Source organism: Silene latifolia, chromosome 3, assembly GCF_048544455.1.
Source record: "Silene latifolia isolate original U9 population chromosome 3, ASM4854445v1, whole genome shotgun sequence".
Classification (NCBI taxonomy): Eukaryota; Viridiplantae; Streptophyta; class Magnoliopsida; order Caryophyllales; family Caryophyllaceae; genus Silene; species Silene latifolia.
In genome coordinates, this window is record NC_133528.1 from 136,485,684 (window position 1) to 136,507,742 (window position 22,059).

General features: G+C 42.1%; 1 protein-coding gene and 1 non-coding gene across 3 annotated transcripts in view; both read right to left on the minus strand.

Moving 5' to 3' along the window:
• Nucleotides 1-22,059, minus strand: part of LOC141648118 (disease resistance protein RGA2-like) — a 71,984-nt gene that overhangs the window by 18,873 nt on the left and 31,052 nt on the right. The gene's annotated exons all lie outside the window — the stretch shown is intronic.
• Nucleotides 18,001-18,107, minus strand: LOC141650336 (small nucleolar RNA R71). The gene has a single exon (XR_012546376.1). It is a non-coding gene; the product is annotated as a small nucleolar RNA R71 (small nucleolar RNA).

Sequence of the window (22,059 nt, forward strand, 5' to 3'; positions counted from 1 at the left end):
AGTTCAACAAATAATTTAACGAAAACTCGTAGATTATGCAAATGATTCTACTAATAACATGTTAATTAGCAAGGCTTAGGCGAAAACAGTTGCAAATGCAAAATCATCATGGAAATACTACCGTTCCGACTCGACCTAAATGCTAAAATAAATGTGCATTTTATGGAAATTTTTGAACTTTTTTCAATTTTTTTTGGAATTTTTGGGATCTATAAAGAGATAAACAACAATGCAAAACAAAATGTAAACGTGAATGCAAGCAAATGAAATGCGACGCAAAACCCTTCCCCAAACCAAATCGCACAATGTCCCCATTGTGCAAAATCATGTAATGAAGAAAAATGGAAAACGGAATTTGCCGAGAAAATTAAGTAAATAAGACATGAAGAAGACTTGGGAACTCACAAGACTTTAAGCGCGACAGAAAAGGAAACCTCCCAAACCCAGCGTGAGCTAGGAGGTTTCAAAGTGAGTGATGCTACCAAGAAGTACCGAAAGACAGAAAATACCACGCATAAGACTGAGAAAAACAATTTTGATGCGGTAAATATGTGCACAAATGAGAAATTTAGAAGAAATAAATAATTTGACGGAAGAGAAAGTGGAGTAGAAAACTCCCTCGAGTCCGCAAATCGACCAAACACAGCAGGGGAGAGGTCGTGAACAAGTACAAGCAGATCCAGGGCGTCGATCGACCATAGCGGCAGTCGATCGACAGATGAACAGAACAGAGGCTCTGTAAGTCGTGCCTCGTCGATCGACCATAAGGGCAGTCGATCGACTCAGAAAGTACTGCTGTAAATTTCTAATTTCTTCGTATTTGCTCAATAACTTGAGCTATTGAGGTCTAAAAACCTGCAAGTGCACAATAATACGCGCCCAAAATTGCGTAAAACCCAAACAAAGTCTAAAGTATTTAAAAATCCTAAGCAAAATAATAAAATGCGAAGTCTCGCCACACAAAAGCAATAAAAAAAATAGTTCGAAAGCAATAAAATGAAAGTTTTTTTGATAAAAGAAATCGATCAACTAATAGTTGATCAAGAACGGCCACGTTATGGCCCACTTTGTCGGCTTCTGACTACTGGTGGTAGCCTCAACGGTGCTCATTTTCTCAGTTGCACCCTTCTTAGCTTCAACATTCGCAGAACTCGACGGATCAACTTCTTCGTCATCTCCCCAATCAAGGACCTCCTCTAGCTCATCAAAGTCCAAGTCGGACTCCTTTACTTTGACCGGCTCATCCTCAAGCTCCTCATCAGTGCCATAGCTCAGGCATCCAAGACCGCCTCTCAAAACAATTTGCTCCTTCACAGCTGGAGCGACCTGCAGCTCTTCCTTCCCCAAACCAGCTCCTGCAATGTCTAAAACAACAGAATTTTCCTCCTTTTTGCTCCCAGCCTGGGGCGGAGGTGTTAACACAGGAGTAGTAATAGAGACAGGCAATTCAGGAAGCACAAAGTACGATTTCTTTTCAGAAACCGTATTACAGGTGACATGCCACATTGGGGATTTCTTTTTAGCTGTTTGGGCGAAGACAATAGAATGCTTCCCCACTTTGAAGGTCAAAGTTCCAGAGCCTACGTCAATAACTGCACCAGCAGTGTGCAGAAATGGTCTACCTAGAATGATAGGTATATGGGCATCCTCAGGCATGTCTAGGACAACAAAGTCAACAGGGAATAAAAACTTCCCTATTTGGACAGGAATGTCCTCTAGGACTCCGATAGGCTCGACCGCAGATCGGTCAGCCATCTGAACAGTCATATCAGTCACTGCAAACCTAGTCAATTTTAGCTTCCTAGCTAGACTCAAGGGCATGACGCTAATACTAGCCCCTAAGTCACATAATGCCTTCTCAATTGAGAAGGTACCTATATTACAAGGAACAGAAAAACTGCCTGGGTCAGTTAGTTTGTGGGGTGCAGTGTGAGTCAAATAAGAGCATGACTCCTCAGTGAGTGCTACAGTGTGCACTGTTTCAAGTGACTTTTTCTTTGACAATAATTGTTTCATTAATTTAGTATAGGCAGGCACTTGATTTACTAACTCGAGGAAAGGAACTTGTACATTCAAACTACGAATAACCTTTTCAAATTTATTGAAAGATACATGTTCCTTTGTCGGCACTAGTCTCTCTGGATATGGGGCTGTAAGAAGTAACTTAGCCCGTTCCTCTAATTCTCGCGTGCCGGCATCCGTGGACTTAGGCTGGAAGTCCATCACCTTCTCTTTGTTGAAGCTTGACCCCTCTTCAGACCGTCTCAAATGGGAACCATTGATTGACATAGGGTCGTACTTCGGAACCGGGACTGACCCATCAGCACTCGGGTCTTGCCCCATTACTTTCGGAGTTGTCGTACCCCGAAATAAGCGGTCTCTCAAATTATTGGCCATTGAAGGACGAAATTCCTCAATATCAGCAGTGGCCTCAGTCGATCGACCACCTTGCTCAGTCGATCGACTGAGGTGAACAGTTCCAGAAGCTCCTGTAATGCGCACATCAGTCAATCGACCGGGTACATCAGTCGATCGACTGATATACCTGGTAGACGCCTTTTTCCTGTTATTATTCGTTGAAGCTTTCTTTTGACTCGGTTCCGCTTCAACTTTTTCAAGGGCGTCCTCTACCATGGCAGGCCCCTCAAGGGTAGACCCACTCCTCAATGTAATGGCATTTAGGGTCTCCTTTTGATCAGTTTGAGTCGGTAAGTGTCCCGGAGCTCGAGTGGTGCTCTTACTAGCCAGTTGAGCAATTTGGCTCTCTAGTAGCTTCATCCCGGCCTTTCTAGCTTGGGACTCTTTCAGCAACAGGTTCTTAAACTCAGCAAATTCAGAATTCTGTGTTTGTTGCTGCTGCGGCACATAGGGAGGTTTCTGATATTGTTGTTGCTTATGATGAGGAGGCACATAAGCTTGCTGCTGCTGCTGCTGTGGAGGTGGAGTCGGATTCTGGACATTCTGGCTACTCCACCTCAAGTTTGGGTGGATATTCGGCTCATAGTACTTGTTTGTCTGCCTATAATGTTGAAAGGCAGCACAAGACTCGAAGGGACTAGGGCAATTCTCTGAGACGTGTCCCTCAGCTCCACACCTTTTGCAGACGAAAGGACCGTCTGACACAGCATTTATATGATAAATGCCTCCTTTTGAAGCTCCTCCCAGTTCATACTTGTCAAACCTCGCAGTGAGAGCTTCAAGTGCAGCCACAGAAGAAGATTCAGCGGCTCTCCTTTGGTTCCCCCGGGAATTCCCATATTCAGCTTTGTGGGTGGCTAAGTCATCAATGATCTTCCACCCCTTGGTCTCCCCCATATTCTCAGCAAATCGGCCATTGGCTGCAGCATCCAAAATGGCCCTCTGATCGTCATACAGTCCATTATAGAACTGATTGCACAAGCTCCATTTTTCGAAACCATGGTGCGGAATGGTTCACACCAATTTCTTAAAACGGACCCATGCCTCGTGGAAGTTCTCATCAGGTCCTTGTTTAAAGCTCGTTATCTGAGCTCTAATAGCATTCGTCTTTGAAGCAGAAAAGTACTTCTTGTAGAATGCTAGTGCCAAGGAATTCCAGTCGGTGATCCCGTGAGCAGCTCGATCCAAGTCTCTATACCATTCCCTTGCAGCATCACAAAGGGAGAAAATAAACATGGTCTCTTTGACCTGGTCTGGGGTCACGCCGGCTGGTGGGGATATGGAGCAGCAGTAATCAATAAAAATCTCCATATGCTAAGCTGCATCCTCATTTGCAGCTCCTCCGAACTGGTTCTTCTCAACCAAACTGAGATAAGAAGGCTTTGGTTCGAATTTTCTGGCTTCCCCAGGTAATGCGAACCCTTTGTAAAGGTTCTCAGCCGTCGGTTCAGAATGACTAGCTATACTCGCTTCTTCAGCCATAACTGGAAAATCTGGTGATGTGACGGTTTCAGATGAAGAAGTGGATACAGGAGAAGAATGTGGATCCTCCTCAAATAGCTCGTTCTCGAAGTAGTTTGACAGAGTACTCAGCTCTTCCTCTGTCGGCAATACCCTTTGTGATCGTCTCAACTCACGTAAATATTTCTCTATCTCAGGGTTTAAGGGTACTAGTTCACCACCCTGTGACCTGCGCATAAGAAGAAACTACAAAAAGAATATTAGAAAAGTTTAAGGAACGGATGTTCCTTAAACTAAGAAAGACTAAAAATAAAGACAACTAAAAATTAGAACAATTGCCTCCCCGACAACGGCGACAAAATTTGATACCCGTCGTTGTGAGTACCAAAAATAAGATTTATAATTTCCTATTAAAACTAACCTAGGCTAGTGGTAACAGGGTCGAACCACAAGGAGGCGAATGTAATCTATAGCTGTCTATTTCTAGTCTAAGGTAACGATTGTGGGGGTTTGAGTTGATTTGGTCTAAACTAATGGCAATAAAAGACAATAAACTAAAAAGACGGATTAAACAGATAAAGAAGGGGTACTAGGATGGTCGGCTTGTTATAGTTTCGGCGGCAGCATACTAAGTCGGTCTGAATCAAACACATGTGAGGCGGGAAAACAAGAGGTCCTCTCGGTCCACTCTTAACAAATAGCATCTTTCGATCTCGCTATAAGTCCCTAATATCACTAGTACTGACTCTCGTCCTGAAAAGTGACTAACGTTCTAAACTCTATCTATCTTTCGATCTCAGCATAGTTTAGTCATTTTAATTGTTGGTCTGACAACTGTCCCTATCTTTCGATCTAATGGGTCAGTCATAAATTAAGCATCTAACTGGTCGCATGCATTCGATTCGTTAAATACAACATTAAAATCAATTAAAACGAAAGGTAACCTCACGTGGTCAGTCGATCGACCAGGTATGGCAGTCGATCGACTGACACGCGATTTCAGTCCAAATTATTCTACGCCGCCTACGCTATAATTCCCCTACATCCTAGCACAATTAATTTAGCTACTCATGCTAAGGGTGATAACAGCAATAAAACTAGTAAAATAAACAGGAGAATTCATGCTTAAAGTAGTAAAGCAAACAATTAACATAAACGATGAAACGGTTTCGGGAATATAACTAGCAATTCTCTCCTACGAATGATAATAAAGCGAACTAAATTAAGAGCAGAAGAATAACGAGATTGCAGAGCAAGAATCAGGAACCAAACGAAGATAAATTGTATAAAACTCCGAACCCTAATTATTGAATAAAGAACTGAATGTTACTGTGTAAAACTTAGATGAATTTCGGATCCCTAAAACCGGTGTTCTATGTTAAGTTATATAGCAAACATACGTAACACTTATTATCAAAACCTAAACTCAATGGGCTTGCGCTTCCTCGGTATTTTAATTCTCGTCTGGGATAGCAGCTTGGTCGATCGACTAAGCATGGCAGTCGATCGACTGCTTCTCAGTGTACAGTAGCTTCTGGAACCCGCAGGTTGGTCGATCGACTGAGGGTAGTGTTCGATCGACTGCTTGAGCTGATACTTGGCTTCTATAATCTCGTGGATTTGTCTTTTGGGCCTTGAAATGCGCACCAAGCTCGTTCCCTAAGTGAATTCTTCACGTCAAATACAATGCAGGATAGTCGGGGACGGATTTAGCTCAGTTTCCGTTGAATTCTTCACATTTCTGCAATAAAGTACAAAAACACGAAAGTAGACGGAAATGGGGGAAATGGTAGCTTAAACTACACAAATGAGCTCTGAAATGCGTGTAAAATGAGGTGTAAAACATCATATAAAAGACACGCATCAATTTCTATTGCGGATATTGGATATAGTACCATATTAGATTGCGGGCATGCTTCGCAAGTCGAGTTAGGAGAGTGATTTTGGCTACTTTTGTCACAAAAATCACCCCGTTCTTTCATTTGTGTGACTAGTAAAACCCGTGAGAGTCGTTCTTTGGTCTCCTTTTGGTCAAGGGTTTGATATTAGGTCGAATCTTGCGTGTATCGTGTCAATCTTGGGAGTATAGCGAAGTACTTCCTCTTTCCCGCCTAGAATTTGTTTCTTAGGCACCCCGTGTTGTCTATTTTTGTTACTTGAGCTAGAATTAGGGATTTGATACCTTGGTAAGACCCGGAGACGACATCTTCCACTAATGACTCTCTTTGTTCGGTTTTTGAAAACAAAACGGCCGCTTAGATGAGGAAAGCGGTTTGATTTTTTGTGATGCATCATATATGTTAACTTGTGCTTAATTGAATGATTGCATCAAAATTTTCCGCAAGCCCCCACTTGCCTTGCAAATGAGCACATACCTCATTGTGTTTTGGTGTGAGTTGAAGGGACGGAGAAGGCCCGTTAGTTGCCTCTCATCGGATATTATTAGTTTAGCTAGTCTTTTATATTAAGGGTCGCGGTTTAGTATAAATGAGCTTACTCGAGGACGAGTAAGGGTTAAGTGTGGGGAGATTTGATAAATAGCATTTTAGTCGTATTTTACCCTGCATTTATACCTAATTTCGACTCGATTTTGTGTTCTTAAATGTTTAAAAAGCTCATTTATTTACTAATTTATAATAATTAGTCGTATTAGTTATATTTAGTAGTTAGTTGGTTTTACATGATATTAATAAAGCTATAACTTCGTTGTTTATAAATTTCTAGGTGAGGCGGAATATCAAAGCTAAGCTAGACGGAAGGGAGTCTAAGTAAAGCAAGGCGAGACGGAATTTGAGACAAAATAAACTATGGCGTGAATGAAGTCAGTCGTTGACTTTGTCAAAGTCAACCTTCCACCTTAAAATCCACTTCATCAAAAGTATCCCCTGGTTTCTTCGTTGCCATCTGCTACCTCTTATCTCCTTCATTCATTTCAATCCCCATTAATGCATCACCATCATCACTAATCCCGTACTCCATCAGCTACCCGACTCCGTTTCCGCATCAAAATTCCACTGCCACCATCACCTTCACTCCCGTCACCTTCACCATCATCATTCAACCATCATCACCCTTCCCCTGCCTCCATCACCATAACACCACGATCACCATCAATTCCCTCCATTCACCCGCACCTGCAACAATAACATCACCAACAACCTGTGCATTCATTTTCATCCGCTGCATTTTCACTCCTCCTCATTCCATCTTCACCATCCATCACAATTAACAACCCCAACCCCAACGACATCATTTCACCATAACCAAATCACCGCCATTAACATACCTCCATTAATCCACCGGAATCAACCACCATCAACAACAAGCAGCAACAGCAACTCCATCATCTCCAAAGCATAATTGTATTCAAAGTCGAAATCGAAACCGGGTCAATTTGAAGTCAATACTGCTCCATGCCGGTGCCCCGGCATCCGACTCCCCTACCGGTAGGAACACACCAATTTGTTCTCTTTTTGTGAAGGCCTCGCTACCGGCATAGGCACCGGCAGCCGGCCAGCCGGCACAACGCACCAAATCAACAGTTTCGCATTAATCTTTGTCTATTCTACCGGTGCCCCGGCAGCCGACAGACCGGCTTAACGCACACCAAGTCAATTTCTGCTCTTGCTTCATTGCCCTCGCTACCGGCGTAAAGCCCGGCCGCCGGTGGACCGGCAGAACACCCTTTTGGTGATTTTGAGTCCCATTTTTCCCCTTCCCCTTTTTGGTCTTTTCCCTTTTGTTTGTTTCAGTGAGATGTGTCGAAATTTTGGGGGTGGATGAGTTTTGTTATTATTATTATTACTATCATTATTATTAGTAATTAGTAATTAGTAACATTATTAATTAATAAATTAGTATATAAAGACACTCATTACATTACACATTACTACCTTAGAATTTAGAAATTAGATTAGAAAATTAGACTAGTTCATCTTTCTCTCAAATATTCTAGAACCCTAAATTAATTTTCCTCTTACCCAAGTTGTAATCTTTACTCAATAATCAATACAATTGTTCTCTTGTTTATCCAAGTTCTTCTCTTTTCATTAGTTTACAATTAGTAATTTTGGGTTGTATTTGGGGAATTGAAGAATCCTTTCATTCTTTCAATCCAAGTTTCCACCTTTTGCAATTAAGTGGTATAATTTCTCTTCCTTATTTCATTTGTTTACATTTTGTTTTTCTCTTAATTCTTGTTTAGTGGTTCATGTTAGAATACTACTTCTTGTTGTTTAATTGATGCTAATCTATCTCTTGTTCATCTTTTCTTTGTTTTCCCTTGTTGTTGCTCTCAAAGATTGAATCTTTGAGTTGCTTATGTTAAAGTTTGTGTCTTTTTGCATTAATCTCTTTCCATCTTAGATTAATTTGTCTTTCCTCATAATTTTGTTGATTAATTGCATGATTAGTAGTAGAATTTATTTTCCCACCATGTTTATGCTTAAAGACTCCATCTTTATTGTTTCTATTGCTCTTAGCACCATGATTAGTGAGTAGTCTTCTACTAGGACTCGGTTTGACCCGACATGAGTAACTTCACTAATTGAATCTCATAAAGGCTAATTATTTGGGGAAATTGGCGAGGGTAGTTTAGAGGAATGACATGGTTTATGGATTTATTTCGGGTAGTGTCGACTTGTGACCCTTGTCCACCAACGAGAGTTGGTTAGGTTGTAAATTGGATACCCGGAATTTGATCTTGTCACCAACCAAGGTTGAGACCGAAAGGGAGAACCGAGGGAGGGTGCCTCTAGACTAGCGTTTGAAATCGACCCTTGAGAGAGGGAGTGGGATGACCCGGAATACGATGAGTACTTAATGACCTTGACCAAGTTCTTGACCTCCTTGGAAATGTGCACGTTTTTGGGGTTGTTGGGTGTTGAGTTAGGGATTCCGACCTTCGAACCCGAGAGGGGGGTTGGTGGGTAGTTCTAGTGTCCTACTTCGAACCCGAGAGGGGGGTCTTAGGCGAATTAGAGCCATCTCCTCCTTGCTCATTTACCCAAATGATTAGCCTAGGGAATCAATATGTGGAATTATGAATTGTTGTAGGAGAACCGAGTTCTAGGCCTTTTAATCATTTGAATTACAACTTGTCCTTCTTTCTTGCTCATTTACCTTTGTTTTGTTAAGTTTGCATTTCATTTTGTTTTAGGTAGCATTAGTATAACAACCTCATCTTTTACTGTCGACTTAGCTAAGCATAAGAATTTAAACAATTAGTAATCACCCTTGCTCCTTGTGGTTCGACCTCGACTACCCTACTACATTAGTTGAGTAAATTGTTTGATTGGGGGAGTGCGACAAAACCTCACTATCAAAATGGCGCCGTTGTCGGGGAGCATTGGCTTGATATTAATTGTCTCGTTCTAGTTTAGACTAAGTTATTGTCACTTTTGCACACCTTGGTGTGCCATCTATCTTTCTAATCTATTCACTTGAGTGTGTAGTGGTTTTTAAGAATTCGCTTGCAAATCCGGAAAGTACAACAATGGGTGAACCGGTTCCGATTAGGGACCACATGGCCCCAAAGCATATTGTGAATTCTAGTCTAGTGTTCAAAGGCCTAGGATTTAAGCCAAAAATTTTGAAATTAAGAATGCTTTGCTTAACCTAGTGCAAGATAACCAATTTTGGGGAGGTCCCTTGGAGAATCCTAATGACCATCTCAATGATTTTCTTGACAATTGTGACATGTATAAGATGAATGGGGTATCCGATGATGCGTTCCGTCTAAGGTTGTTGTAATACTCCGTATTTATATGTCTTGGGGTACTCTATCGAGTAGCCCTTACTCTGTCGAGTAAGGGTAAGTTGCGAAATAAAATAGTTTCTGACCTGTTGGGTACTCGATCGAGTAGCTGGGGTACTCGATCGAGTAAGGGGGTACTCGATCGAGTACCTTGGGTACTCGATCGAGTGTCCGGTTTTACGGGGAGTTTTCTCGGGTTTTGTTAATTATGCGATTAAGGTATTTAAACATGATCGTCATTGTTTTAAATCACTTTTACAAAACCTAAAACCCTGTTTAAGAAAGAAAGCAGCCACTTCATCTTCCTAATCGCATTCTTTGCAATTCCCGGAGTTCAGACGGTCAGTTCTTGTCGTAAATCGTATCGTTGAGTTCCTTGCGTCAAGGGTAAGCTTTTAACATAATTTTTATAATGCTTTGTTAAGATTGGTTAAACCCTAATTTAGGGATTGGGGGTTTTGTGTGTAGTATGTGATGTGTAGTCTCTATGTGTTATGTGATAGGAGGAGGATTCGTAGAAGAGGCGTTTTGATACTTTGTAGATACCGTCGCTTGTTGTGCTTTCCGGGTAGGATTTCCTACTCGTATTAGTCCCATAATGGGATATTGGTGATGTCTTTGTAGTTAGTGGTTTGATATGATGATTGTACTGTGTTTGTGGTTGTGATTGCTGTTGACGGTTCTCGAGATGCGTTCTCGGCTGAGTGGGGTCACTTGCGGGAGTGACTTCACGCCCTAGTTTCGCCCTTCGTGGAACCCGCCACGGAAGGGGATGTGCACATTAATGGGACAGGGTTATCGCTCGGTATGATGAGCGGGGCTTAGGTGGGAACGGCTGCGGTCCCCCAGCGGTGGTCCGGTGGACGATCGATATTGAGATGATGGGAGTTGGTGTGTGTGTGTGTGTGTGTGTGACGGTTCAGCTGTCTGTTTATCTTATTATTGTTATCTATATTGATTGTGTGATTAGATCGACCCGGTGTTGTTTTGTAAACTGCGGTGATCCATTCGGGGATGGTGAGCAGATATTGAGCGAGTATTGAGATGAAATCTTGGGATATTTGGGATGCCACGACATGACGATAGGAGTCTTCCGCTGTAGCCTTAGTTTATTTACCTTTCAGTTAGACAGTCATTTGAGAATAATGTATCGCACTTTTAGTTGGTTTCATGGATTGTAACTATTCGTTAAACTATTTATAATAAATGTTGTTTCTTTATTGTTGTTTGATTATCATTGCCTCGGGTAACCGAGATGGTAATGTCTTCATACCTGAGTGGTTCTGGTAAGGCACTTGGAGTATGGGGGTGTTACAAATGGTATCAGAGCGACGATCCTGTAACCTGTAACCAATGAACTTAATGAACATAGGGAGTCAATTAAAATGAACCCGGGGTAAAAGTTGTAGGAGCTAGTGCAAAGGCTTGGGAGACGTCCTAAAGTCGCGGGGGTCGCCCTACAACTTTGAACCGGTCACATGGGGGAAGTGTTTATTGAGTTGTATGTGTGTTTGGTTAACTTGTTTACAAATTTGATGGAATGTGTTGATTGTTGGATGTTCGAAGTTGGAAGTTGAGAAGGTGAAAGAAAAGTGATGATATATAGAAACTGTTGATGAAATGATAGCATGTTGAATGTTTTACAACGTGGCAATTAATAGCATGATCGTTATGATATAATATGTGATTTATAAAGTTTAACATGTTAGCATATGACGTAACATGCGGGTAGCTTTTACGAATTAGTGTTACTCGATCGAGTGAGACTGACTCGATCGGGTGGGTTTTGGCGAGTTTGAGTCGAATCGAGTTTTGGGGCACTCGATCGAGTAACTAGGGGTACTCGATCGAGTAGGGGTCACTCGATCGAGTAGCCTAGATACTCGATCGAGTAGGTAAGAGATCGGAAGGTCTGTTTGGTTTCGGAGTTTGGGTACTCGATCGAGTACGTGGGGCACTCGATCGAGTAGCCCGTTACTCGATCGAGTGGGTTTGGGAACTCGATCGAGTAGGTTCTAGGGGTCGCGTCTTCGTGTTTTGAAGTTTAGTACGTATGTTCATATCTACCCCTTTTCTTATATATGTATAGTTTCAAGATGCCGCCCAAGAGAAGCGCTTTGTACGCGCGAGAGCCGAGCTTATGACCGTGGATGACATCGTTAAGATGTTAGAGCACCAGGATGCTCTTACTGAGACCCTGAAGAGAGTGAATGAGGACAAGGATAAGAGTAAGGAGAAGGAGGTTGATCATTCAAAAATCAGCCTCTACATTGCGAGGTTTAACCCGAAGGAATACAAGGGGGTTGGGGAACCTAACCTTCTTGATAGTTGGCTGAGAGAGATGGAGAACATCTTAGACTTGGTTCATTGTCCTGATGAGATGAGAGTGGAACAGCTGCGTTCTACCCGAGGGAGGCAAAGCAGGCAAGTGGTGGGATTGGTAAAGGTGAGTGCTAAGGAGATATACACCAACCAAGGCTTACCCGCTATACCTTGGGAGGAGTTTCGTAGGAAATTTGTGAGGAAGGAGTTCGTACGGAGCATGTAAGGAGTAAGTTGAGGGAAGAGTTTGATAAGTTTAAGATGACCGCTGAGATGTCGGTAGTCGAGTACTACAGACAGTTCAATGAGAAGTCCAGGTATGCTGAGGATATGGGTTTGAGTGAGGAGAACCTGGCATTGAGGTTTGAAAGAGGGTTAACTACCACGATTATGGATAAGTTACCCGTGGGGATCCTTACCGATGTTAAGGAAGCTTATGAGAGGGCTGGAAGAGCTGAGAGGTTGGTGGAGATGGCTCAGGAGAGGTCAGGTGGTGAGAAGAGGAAGTCTGAGAGCGAGGGTGGTCGCCAATCGAATCACAAGAAAGGCAACCACAATCAGTCTAGGGGATTTTCTGCTGGGTCTGGGTTTAGTGCTGGGGCTTCCTTTGGGCGTGGCCGTGGGAGTGTGAGTAATAGTTGGGGAGTGACTGCTTTGGTTGTGGTGGCGTAGGCCACAAGAGACATGAGTGCACGAGTGCACCGGGATCTTTCGAGAGACTCGCTGAGCTTCGCGAGCAATGACCGGCGGGATCATGGCCAAACCGGGAAGTCGAGTTACAGAGTGGAGGCAACCGCAACGGCGGTAATTCTTATCGAAGACACCGACGAACAACAACAACAATCAAGGGTCGGGTGCTAAGCCGACCGCGTCGGTCCCAAGATCTTGTCCGGGAGGTGGGCGAAGACCGATGGCAAGTTGTTTATGATGGAGAAGAAGGCGGTGAGGAGGATGCGCACGTTATCACCGGTACCTTCCTTGTTAACGGTATTCCTACGTTTGTTTTGTTTGATTCGGGGGCTTCTCGGTCGTTTGTGTCTTGAGTCATGTTGAGCATTTGGGTTTGAGAGTATATGAGTCCGTTAGTGAGCAAGTTTTCATACCTTCGGGTGAGTCCGTATCGTGTGGGAGGTTGTTTAGGGATGTATCTTTGATAGTTGGGCAAGTTGATTTCCATGTAGACTTGCTAGAGTTTCCTTTTAATGGTTTTGAGATGATAGTTGGGATGGATTGGTTAGGAAAGTATAAAGCTAAGATAGACTGTCATCAAAAGAAAGTATCCTTACGAGGTCCAAAGGGTGTTAGTGTGTCTTATCGTGGGTTTCTAGTCAAACCCAAAGTTAAGTTGATTAAATTGTCACCTTGAAGTCTTATCGAGGAAGGGATGTCCGTTGATCTTGTGTCATATGAGAGATGACCGGATAGAGAGCCCGACAGTTGATGAGATACCAGTGGTGGGAGAGTTTGCAGATGTTTTTCCAGAGGAGATTCCGGGGTTGCCACCGAAGAGGGAGATAGATTTCACCGTAGAGTTGAAGCCAGGGACGGGGCCAATCTCTAAGGCACCGTACCGTATGGGTCCTAAGGAGATGGAGGAGCTTAGGAAGCAGTTGGATGATTTGATAGAGAAGGGATACATTAGACCAAGTGTATCGCATGGGGAGCACCAGTTCTTTTCGTAAAGAAGAAAGATGGGAGTTTGAGGCTATGCATAGATTACAGGGAGCTGAACCGTGTGACGATAAAGAACAAGTATCCTTTGCCAAGGATAGATGACCTGTTTGATCGGTGAGCGGTGCAATGAGTCTTTTATAAGATTGATTTGAGGTCGGGGTACCATCAGGTGAAGATTAGAGAGGTGGACATACCAAAGAAAGCTTTCACGTCGAGGTATGGTCACTATGAGTATGTGGTGATGCCGTTTGGGTTGTCTAATGCGCCGGCAGTGTTTATGGATTTGATGAATAGAATCTTCAGACAGTTCTTGGACCAGTTTGTAGTAGTGTTTATCGATGATATCTTAGTCTACTCTAAGACTAAGGAGGAGCATGAGGAGCATCTGAGGATCGTGTTACAGACTTTGAGGGATCATGAGTTGTATGCTAAGCTGTCCAAGTGTGAGTTCTGGTTAGAGAAAGTTGTTTTTCTGGGGCATGTAATCTCTAAAGATGGGGTAGTGTGGATCCGGCGAAGATTGAGGGCGGTGACAAAGTGGGAAGCAAGAAGAATGTTGTTGAGGTTAGGAGTTTCTTGGGTTTAGCTGGATACTACAGACGGTTCGTGAAAGATTTCTCCAAGATAGATAGACCGATGACAGCGTTGATGAGGAAAGAGAACAGGTTTCGTTGGGATGAGATTTGTGAGACGGCGTTCCAAACATTAAAGGAGCGTTTGACCACAGCTCCTGTCCTCGCATTGCCTGAAGGGAGCGAGAATTTTGAGGTTTATACGGATGCCTCGAAGAATGGGTTGGGATGTGTGTTGATGCAGAATGGTAAAGTGATTGCCTATGCTTCTAGGCAATTGAAGCCTTATGAGGAGAACTACCCTACCCATGATCTGGAGTTGGGTGCAGTGGTGTTTGCTCTCAAGATTTGGAGACATTACCTTTATGGAGCAATCTTTAAGGTATTTTCTGATCACAAGAGTCTTAAGTACATCTTCACGCAGAAGGAGTTGAACATGAGACAGAGGAGGTGGATGGAGTTGATTGGCGACTACGACATGGAAATCATCTACCATAAAGGGAAGGCCAACGTTGTAGCTGATGCTTTGAGTAGGAAGAGTGTACATTCCTTGTGTACAACTCTATCTTTGATGAGGCTGAGGAATGAGGTAGCGAGCTTTGGGATACATATGATGCAGAAAGGAGATGCCATGGGCGATATGACAGTACAGCTTGAGTTTTATGATGATATTCGGGATAAACAGGCTTTGGATCCTAAGATAGTGGAGTGGAGAGCTGGAGTAGAGAAAGGGACAAAGTGTCCGGTTTTCTATTCATAGAGATGGTAGTTTGAGGTTTGATGGTAGGTGGTGTGTTCCTAATGATGAGGAGTTGAAAAATACGATCATGATGAAGCGCATTGCACACTATACTCGGTTCATCCGGTGGAGACAAGCTATACAAGGATTTGAAGAAAACGTTTTGGTGGCCTGGGATGAAGAAAGAGACGGTGAGTTTGTGTCCCGTTGTTTGACATGCCAAAGAGTTAAAGGGGAACAGAGAAGACCACAAGGTAAGATTCAGTCTTTAGAGGTGCCTGAGTGGAAGTGGGAATCCATTTCCATGGATTTCATTGTGGGTTTGCCTAAGAGTCAACAAGGTAACAACATGATTTGGGTGATAGTGGATCGTCTGACCAAGTCAGCTCACTTTGTTCCAATGAAAGATACATGGACTAAGGCACAACTGGCTATGGCCTATCGAAAGAACATGCTTAAGTTACATGGAGTCCCTAAGGACATAGTGTCTGACAGAGATGCGAGGTTTATATCGAGGTTGTGGAAGGAGTTGCAGGAATCGTTGGGAACAACTTTGAAGATGAGTACAGCATTTCATCCTGCGACAGACGGGCAGACTGAGAGAACAATCAAGACTCTTGAGGATATGTTGCGAGCTTGTGTGATGGATTTTGGTGGTAGCTGGGAGCAGAGGTTGGACTTGATAGAGTTTTCTTACAACAACAGCTATCACACCAGTATTGGTATGGTACCGTTTGAGGCTTTGTATGGGAGGAGATGTAGGAGTCCAATCTGTTGGGACGATAGTGCTGAGGCAGTGGTTTTAGGACCAGATATGGTGCATGAGATGGTGGAACAGATTAAGATGATCAGGGAACGGATGAGAGCAGCCCAGGATCGACAAAAGAGTTATGCAGATCTACATCGTCGGGACATAGAGTTTCAAGTTGGGGACAAGGTTCTTCTGAAAGTGTCTCCGATGCGTGGAGTTATGAGATTTGGGAAGAAAGGCAAGTTAAGTCAGAAGTTTATAGGGCCTTATGAGATCTTAGAGCGAGTTGGGGAAGTTGCTTATCGTTTGGCTTTACCAGCTGCGTTGGAGAGACTGCATAATGTGTTTCATGTATCGCAGCTGCGAAAGTATGTGAGTGACCCGTCACATGTGTTGGAGGCAGAGAGCTTAGAGCTAGATGAGTCTTTATCATATCTGGAGGTGCCTAAGCAGATTCTAGACCGAAAGGTTAGGAAGACTAGGAGTGGTGAGACAGTTTTGCTTAAGATCCTCTGGTCTAATCACGAGACTGAGGAAGCTACATGGGAGGCAGAGGATATCATGAAAGAGCGTTACCCTTTCCTTTTTGATCAGGTATGTATGGTTACGGGGACGTAACCTTGTTTCTTTTAGGGGGGTAGGAGATGATCGCGAGCAGTTTTAAGAGTTTTATACACCTTTTATAGGGAGTGTCGGTATGTTTGTCGGGATGAGTTGGGTTAGTATCATGTTTTATGTTATGTTAAAATTTTGTTTGGCTTTTGAGTCGGGAATGTTGTGGGAGTACCTTTGTTTGGTAGTGGTTTGAACTTCGGGGACGAAGTTCCTTTTAAGGAGGGAAGACTGTAATACTCCGTATTTATATGTCTTGGGGTACTCTATCGAGTAGCCCTTACTCTGTCGAGTAAGGGTAAGTTGCGAAATAAAATAGTTTCGACTGTTGGGTACTCGATCGAGTAGTGGGGTACTCGATCGAGTAAGGGGGTACTCGATCGAGTACCTTGGGTACTCGATCGAGTGTCCGGTTTTACGGGGAGTTTTCTCGGGTTTTGTTAATTATGCGATTAAGGTATTTAAACATGATCGTCATTGTTTTAAATCACTTTTACAAAACCTAAAACCCTGTTTAAGAAAGAAAGCAGCCACTTCATCTTCCTAATCGCATTCTTAGCAATTCCTGAGTTCGACGGTCGGTTCTTGTCGTAATTCGTATCGTTGAGTTCCTTGCGTCAAGGGTAAGCTTTTAACATAATTTTTATAATGCTTTGTTAAGATTGGTTAAACCCTAATTTAGGGATTGGGGGTTTTGTGTGTAGTATGTGATGTGTAGTCTCTATGTGTTATGTGATAGGAGGAGGATTCGTAGAAGAGGCGTTTTGATACAGCTGTAGATACCGTCTGCTTGTTGTGCTTTCCAGGTAGGATTTCCTACTCAGTATTAGTCCCATAATGGGATATTGGTGATGTCTTTGTAGTTAGTGGTTTGATATGATGATTGTCTTGTGTTTGTGGTTGTGATTCTTTGTTGACGGTTCTCGAGATGCGTTCTCGGCTGAGTGGGGTCACTTGCGGGAGTGACTTCACGCCCTAGTTTCGCCCTTCGTGGAACCCGCCCCGGAAGGGGATGTGCACATTAATGGGACAGGGTTATCGCTCGGTATGATGAGCGGGGCTTAGGTGGGAACGGCTGCGGTCCCCCACTGGCAGGGCTGGTCCAGTGGACAGTCAGTATTGAGATGATGGGAGTTGGTGTGTGTGTGTGTGTGTGTGTGTGACAGTTCAACTGTCTGTTTATCTTATTATTGTTATCTATATTGATTGTGTGATTAGTACTGACCCCGGTGTTGTTTTGTAAACCTACGGTGATCCATTCGGGGATGGTGAGCAGATATTGAGCAGGTATTGAGATGAGTACTGGGATAGCTGGGATGCCACGACATGACGATAGGAGTCTTCCGCTGTAGCCTTAGTTTATTTACCTTTAAGTTAGACAGTCATTTGAGAATAATGTATCGCACTTTTAGTTGGTTTCATGGATTGTAACTATTCGTTAAACTATTTATAATAAATGTTGTTTCTTTATTGTTGTTTGATTATCATTGCCTCGGGTAACCGAGATGGTAATGTCTTCATACCTGAGTGGTTCTGGTAAGGCACTTGGAGTATGGGGGTGTTACAGTTGTTCCCTAGATAACTAAGGGGACCGGCTAAGGATTGGCTAAAGAATTGTGATCCCGACTCTTTCAAGACTTGGGATGAGCTCTCCTCGGCCTTCTTGAAAAAATACTTTCCTCCTTCAAGAACGGCTAAGGTAAAGAGTGAGTTGCAAGGATTCACTCAAGAGGAAGATGAGACTTTGTACGAGGCTTGGGAGAGGTACAAGAGACTCCAACGGTTATGCCCTCACCATGGCATTTCCGAGCCCGAGTTGATCAATAATTTCTACAAAGGTTTGACACAAGACCTAAGGCTATTTCTTGATTCGGGTTCGGGTAAGGGAGCCTTAGATATCTTGGGTCACAAGGCGGCAAATGAGTTGATTGAAGAGATGGCCTCAAGTACAATGGATTGGAATGATGAAATACAAACAAGAAAGGGTAAGGGTAAAGACTCTAATACGGTGCTCAATGTGGAAGTGAAGAGTATGCTAGAGGACCTCACTCAACAAGTAGCATTATTGAACTCCAACAAGCCCTCTAACTCCAACATGAGGCAAGTGTTATCTTGTGAACTTTGTGGTGATGAAGGACATACCCCAATTAATTGTCCTTTGATCCAAAATTTTCAAGTCCAACAAAATCAAAAACCATCTTGGGAGCAAGCCTTTGAGCAATTGGTGATTGCCAACCAAAAATCCGGTTCCAAACTTGACAACCACATTGCTTCTAAAAGTTGTATTAATGATGAGATTAGAGCTTCTCAAAAGGTCACGGAAACTCATGTTGCTCAAATTTAAAAACAATTGAGTCAAATGGCTCAAAATCCGGGCAAGTTTCCGGGTAACACGGTGAAGCCCAAGCAAATGAATGCGGTATTATTGAGGAGTGGAAGGCAATTGGAGGAGGTTGTGAAGACTCCAAGGTGGAAAAGGAAGAGGGTTTCTAGTGGATCAATGAAAGAGCAACCGATTGAAGTTGAAGTTGAAATGGAAAAATCAAAAGAAGTAGAAATGGTAGACCCACCAAAGGAAGATGAGCCGGTTCCATCAAAAGTCAAAGAACCTACTCCACCTCTAAGGGAGTATGTTGAACCAATTCCCTTTCCACAAAGGCTTGCAAGGCCAAGACTTGGGAAAAAATACGAGAAGTTCATTGAAATTTTGAAAGGTATGAATGTCACCATACCATTTCTTGACATGATCACCGAAATCCCTAACTATGGAAAGTTTCTAAAGGAACTTGTGACTATGAAGAGAAAGAGTGAAGGGATACAATCCGTTAACCTCTCTAGGGAGTGTAGTGCAATCCTCACTAGCAAACTTCCTAGAAAACTTGAAGACCCGGGAAGCTTTTCTATTCCTTGTTCTATCCAAGGGGTGAAGATAAAGAGAGCTTTGTGTGACTTGGGAGCTAGTGTTAGCTTAATGCCTCTTTCCTTGTTTAAGAAGCTACACTTGGAAGATTTGAAGCCTTCAAAGATCTCCCTACAACTAGCCGATCGTTCGGTTAAGTATCCCTTGGGTGTAATTGAAGATGTTCCTTTGAAGGTTGGAAAACTTGTGATCCCATGCGACTTTTTTGTCATGGACATGCCCGAAGATAGCCATGTGCCAATCATTTTGGGTAGGCCTTGCTTGGCCACGGGAGGTGCTATGATAGATGTTAAGAGTGGAAAACTCTCACTCCAAGTAGGTAATGAGAAGATTGAGTTTGAACTCAACAATTCCATGAAGTCTCCTCCTATGGGCAACTCTTGTTGTAGGGTGGATATGGTGCAAGATAAATTGGATGAACCTAATTTAGAGCCTTCATTTTTGGACCCATTGGAAGCTTGCTCAACAAATGAAAAGGGAAATGAAGGTGATCTTATGTTGAGAGTTGATGTGAAAGAAGTTTTGGGTGAATATGATTCAAGAAAAGATGAATTTAAAGACCAAATTGATGATGAGATTGAATTATATTTGAGCTCTCCGGATTCTTTTGGTCTAAGCTCTCTTGAAGGTACACCTTGGTTGGAGAACTCTTCAAGTGATTAGGAAGCTCAAATTTATGTATTGGAGGCGGCTCTCAATGGAAATGGTTCGGTTGTAAAGGAGAGTCAAGGAAATTGGGATATGAATAATAGCATTATGAACCTCAATGTTGAGAAATTGACTCCTCCACCTCTTATTCCTTACCATTCTCCTTTCTTTGATGACAATGAGGAAATTTCCTCATTCGATGAGATTTATGAGATGCCGATCCCTTCACATCCTAGCTACTTCTTCAAGAAGAAGGGTCCAAACCATCAAAAGGACCCAAGAAATTATGCAAAGAAGAGTAAAAGGAAGAATGGCAAGAAGTGTTGAAGAAAAGGTCGGGTGAGGATTACTATGGCATGGCACTACTTGTGTCTAGTTGAAGGTTTTGATAGAGCATTTGACCGTCTACTTCGTGCCTTAAGTGACATGGATCATGCTACTTGGAGTTTCAAACAACAAAATTTTGCATGAGAGGTTTGGTGGAGTCCCTTAAGAACCACCATATTGTTAGTATTCTTTTCCCTTGCTTTATTTATGTTTTGTTTGCATTTGCATTTAGTTTACTTAACCGAATAGGAGTTAACCTAAATTAGCTCTCTTTGCACTCATGTAGTGTAGTTTGCATTGTCTTTTCAATTTAGCATATAGAATAGTTCATGCATTACATTCATTAACCAAAAACCACTAAAAATTTGAAAAATTCAAAAAATTCAAAAACATGTATTTCATTTCCAAATTTCCTCCACACATTTATTTCCATTTGAAATATGTAAATAAATAAGTGTGGGGAGGAAATTCCATCATTTAAAAATACCAAAAACATGTTATTTATTTTCAAATATTCAAAAAAATTAAAAACATATTCTTACATTTTGGAAAATTCAAAAATCAACAAAAATATGTTATTTATTTTTTCTTATTCTCTCCCTATACTTTGTTCCATTGAGGACAATGTAAATTTCAAGTGTGGGGAGGGAAATATCCACTTTGTGCATATTGTTTATATTTGTATATATAGTTGTTAATTTGAGAAAATTACAAAAATCCCTAAAAAAATCCCTAAAAAATTGAAAAATTTCAAAAATTTCAAAAAAATTGCATTGTTTATATTATATATATTGCATTTGTTCTAACCAATTTGATTGACAACACATGCAAGCATCAGAGAAGACGCTTGGTAAAATTCTTCCAATTCTTTCTCCTTTACCCTTCCTTTTCCTTTTGTATATATAAGCATGGAGGAGGACGAGATATGTGATGTGGGTGTTCCCTTTGGGAACAGTTTTGGATATGGTTGTGTTGTTGGTATGTTGTTAGAACTAGAACTTGTGAGCATTTATTAGATTAGACATGTATATATGTGTTCACTTTTGCATTCACGTAGTTTGTTCATATGTGTAGTTTGCATCCATACACGTTGCATTTCGTTTGTAAAAATTTGCATAAGGAGTCTAAATGTGGAGGGCTTATGTTGTCAATGATGATAATTTGTCTTGCCCGTGTCATTTCCCTCTTGATAGTTCGTGCCTTTTGATGACACATGTTAGGGTATTTGCTTGTAAAAACCCGGAAGTTTAGCTTAACACCCAAGTTGCGACCGCCTTGTGACACCGTGTTAGACCCTAGACTTGACTTAAGACCGACATAGCTACTCAAATGTGAGGATACAGCCTCTTTATGGCCGGTCCATCAAACCGATCCCGTTAGGTATTTGTGAGTAGTTCTCCTTGCGTGGTCTGTCATGTCAAAAGGCATAAGTATGGTGCTCATTCCTTACCGTAGAAGTGTCGGTGTGCATATTGAGACATATTTGTTCAAATAAAGTAACCTCACAATAGCCAAATAAGCTTTTGTTATGCCCTTGAGTCAATTGTTTCCTTTTGTTAACCCATTTTGAGCCTAAACCATATCGTTTCTATTGCCAACAAAACAACTACAACCCATAAACAACTCACCTTGGTTGAGTAGTTCGTCATTGTGGTTCTTTTGTGGAGTATACTTGGGTTGAATTTTTGACTCATCTTGAGGTGTATGATCTTAATGCCACATGAGTGAAATGCAACTTTGGCTACTTTTGTCTAATAAGAGGTGAACAAGTCGTGAAAAATGCAAGAAAGAAAATCAAATAGAAAAGAAAAAAAAAATGAAGAAGAAGAAAAAAAAACAAATAGAAAAAGAGAAAAATGA